This window comes from Bos mutus, chromosome 18 (genome assembly GCF_027580195.1).
Source record: "Bos mutus isolate GX-2022 chromosome 18, NWIPB_WYAK_1.1, whole genome shotgun sequence".
Taxonomy (NCBI): domain Eukaryota; kingdom Metazoa; phylum Chordata; class Mammalia; order Artiodactyla; family Bovidae; genus Bos; species Bos mutus.
In genome coordinates, this window is record NC_091634.1 from 9,148,374 (window position 1) to 9,152,067 (window position 3,694).

Below are 3,694 nucleotides of genomic sequence, written 5' to 3' on the forward strand. Positions count from 1 at the left end.
AGGGAGGGCTGCATGGAGGAGATGGCTTAGCCAGGATGGATCTGAGGACTGTAAGAAAGTGAGCCAAGTAAAGAGGAGAGCTTCTGTTCTGCTCAGGGTTCTACCTTCTGGTTTCTAATGCTTCCTTTCTTTCATCTCTCATTCATTCGTCAATTCAACATGCATTCCCTTGAGCCTGCTCTGGGCTCAAGGCGGCTCTGTGCCGTTAGGGAGACAGCAGTGACTGACATTGCCTTGGGCTTACCTTGCTTACAATCCAGTGAGAGTGACAATTTTTCTTCCCCCCTGCAGCATGTGGGATCTTAGTTCCCTGACCAGGGATCAAACCTGTACCCCATGCCAGTGGAAGTGCAGAGTTCTAACCACTGGACCACCAGGCAGTTCTCAGGGGGTGACAATTTAATAATCACAGAAATATGTATTATAATAAGCGGTAAAAATACAAACTTACAAGCTGTGAAATGTACCGAGATCACAGGGCAAGGGAGGTGCCAGCTCTGGTCTGGAGTTGGGGTCAAGAAGTGAGAGACTAGGAGCAAGTATGTCTCCTTCAAGGAGACTTTGTGCACTTTTAACTTCATTTCTTTATTCATTTCTGATTTTGGAGCACAGATGGGACTTAAGCATGCACGCCCATATACACCCTGGCGGGTCCTGGGGAGTTGCTGCTTTCTGGTCCCTCTGTAGTCACTGCCCCACCTGCTGGCCACAGTGGGAATGACACTGAGAAGTGGTCCCACAGCCACTCCCTCCCGCAAGTGAGGGGAGCCTGGGGTTTCTCTCCTGTGGGCCCCGGTTGGGCACCTCCACGAGTGTCCCCCTGCCTCGTCACTTTCTCAGTGACAGGCTTTGAGCTGACCCAGCGGATCCATGAGCCTGAGTTGGAAATGACTTCCACGACCAGCATCAGCTGATGCGTGCTCCTCCGCGTCTGCCCGTATCCATTAGCAGTGCAGAGTGCCATCTCTGTGCCTGTGGTTAATAAAGAATGGGAAGGGGAAGTCATGCCTTTTTAATAATGCAGGTTGTATGGGAGTAAAAGTCTTTCAAAAACTAGGGCCCAAGGAGGGAAATAATCGACAGGCAATAGAGAAGTGCAGGCAATGCGCTGCGGTGGTTAAAAGCGTGGGCGTTTGGGATGTGAATAACCTGGGGTTCAAGTCCCAGTGCAGCCACTTCCAAGAAGAGTGCTGTGAGAGGCTTTACTGCCCAGGCCTCTGTTCCTTTCCTGTAAGTTTTTTTTTTTTTTTAATATATATATTTCTGGACACACTATGTGACATGCGTTTCCTGACCGGGGATCAAACCTGGGTGCGCCCCTCCCCACCTCTCCCCCCCACCCCTGCAGTAGAGGCTCAGAGTCTCAACCACTGGACTGCCAGGGAAGTCCCTCCTGTCAGCTCTTGATAACTTGTGCTCATATGCTCACTGGGGAGGGTACATGTCATAAATGGGAAAGAAAAAACGGGAAAAAATTTTTATTAGGACTCAACCTGGCCTGAGTGAGACATAAATGAGATGATGTCTAGAAAGTGGCACTCCCCTCTGAGATGGATGTTTTTATGTTCCTCCTTTGAGAGATGAGTTTCCCATTTTGCAGATGGGTAAACAGAGGCTCAGAGACGTGAAGTCACTGCTCCAAGGTTATGAAGCAGGCAGCATTAGAAGACCTGAGGCTTAGTGAGTATAGACACTTAACTGAGTGGTCGCATTGTGCTGGAGCCCAATTCTATGTCATCAAGACCTGTCTTCTTCTGAACTATAAGACCAGAGTTTTCCACAGGTATTCCTGGCTGCTAAGAAGGCAGCTCTCATCCCAGATTCCACTGTTTTGACCCTAGCCTCAGCCTAGCCTTCCCCTTATCTCTGGCCTGTTAGTTGCTCAGTCGTGTCTGACCCTTTGCCTCCCCATGGACGGTAGCCCACCCAGCTCCTCTGTCCATGGAATTCTCCAGTCAAGAATACTGGAGTGGGCTGCCATTTTTTTCCAGGGGATCTTCCTGACCCAGGGATCGAACCTGAGTCTCCTGAGTTGAAAACAGATTCTTTACCATTTGAGCCACCAGGGGCAGCCCTCTGGCCTACCTGAAGTCATTGTTTAAAAGAGATTGAGTATGTTTGGCTTTGCGGGGCCTTTGTTGCTACCGTGGGCTTCCTCTCATTGCTGAGACTGGAGGCTGCTCTCTAGGTGCGGTGCTTGGGGTCTCAAGGCCGTGACTTTTCTTGTGGAGCACAGGCTCAGTAGTTGTGGTGCGTGAGCTTGGTTACCCTGGGGGCATGTGGGATCTTCCCCATCAGGATCCAACACTGGCAAACTCTTAACCACTGGACTACCAGGGAAACCACACCCCGCCCTCCCCCCTGCCCCACCAACCCTTTTTAAAATGACCATTTACTCTGAAGCCACAGGAAAGCCCCTGAGTTTGGGCCTCACCAGGCTTCTCCATCCCCCAAGGCCAGGCGAAGGTGAATAAGTGGCTTTTTACTCCACTGAGCTGTTTCTGCTCACCTCCTGCCTGGTCCTCGTGGTCAGAGACAGCCGCTCAGATGTTAGACTGTGTCTACTGACCGTTCACTCCTGCCCGAGAGGGAAATCAGATGGGTTTTGTAGCTGGGGACTGGGCCTCCCCACCTAAGATTTTTTTTGATATAGACAATTTTAAAAAGTCTTTGACTTTGTTAAATATTACTTTATTTATTGAAGGATAATTGCTTTACAGAATTTTGTTTTCTGTTGAACTTCAACAGGAGCTTGTTTTTGTTGTTTTGTTTTTTGGCACTATGTGGGATCTTAAGTGAAGCCACTCAGTCGTGTCCGACTCTGCGACCCCATGGACTGTAGCCTACCAGGCTCCTCTGTCCATGGAATTTTCCAGGCAATAGTACTGGAGTGGATTGCCATTTCCTTCGCCAGCGGATCTTCCCAACCCAGGGATCGAACCCGGGTCTCCCGCATTGTAGACAGACGTTTTACCATCAGAGCCACCAGGGAAGTCACATGTGGGATCTTAGCTCTCCCTGAACTGGAAGACAAGGCCTCAACCACTAGACAGCCAGGGAAGTCCCATGCCTTCTTTTCCATAGCTCTGCCTTCCTTGGGGAAGTTGAGGAGCTTTCTAGGGTTTACAATAGTTGTTCTGAACTTTAGTCCTTTGTCTCTCAGGACTAACTGAAGCTGTGAGCTCAGGAACACACCTCTATTCTCCCCACTGTGTTCAGTTCAGTTCAACTCAGCACTTAACCTGCCAATGGGCAGTGGTCACCTCTTAGCCAGAGGGCCGTCAAGAATCCCCGACCTGGCCTGGGCACCCTGTCTGACCTGGTCTTCCTCTTCCTCCTCCTGCACAGCAGGTGACCTCCCTTTCAGCTTGCCACTGGTCTGCCCCTAAACGAGGACGCTCCTGTGACACGATGGACCTGCCTCAGGCCTTCTGGGGCCTCACCGTGCGGTCCTGTGTGTGACTGACAGGTGGCCCTACTAAGGCGGGGTTGGTCTTGCACACCCGTGTAGGTGCCGAGCACTCAAAGCTGACAGGCTGGGACTTCCCTTGTGGCTAAGACTCCACACTCCATGTGAGGGGCCCAGGTTTGATTCTTGGTCAGGGAGTCAGATCCCACAGCAGACAGACTGTTTTTGGGCAGGGCTTCAGGCCTGTGCAGGGAGCAGGCCCAGAAACCAAGAGGGGAGGAGCAG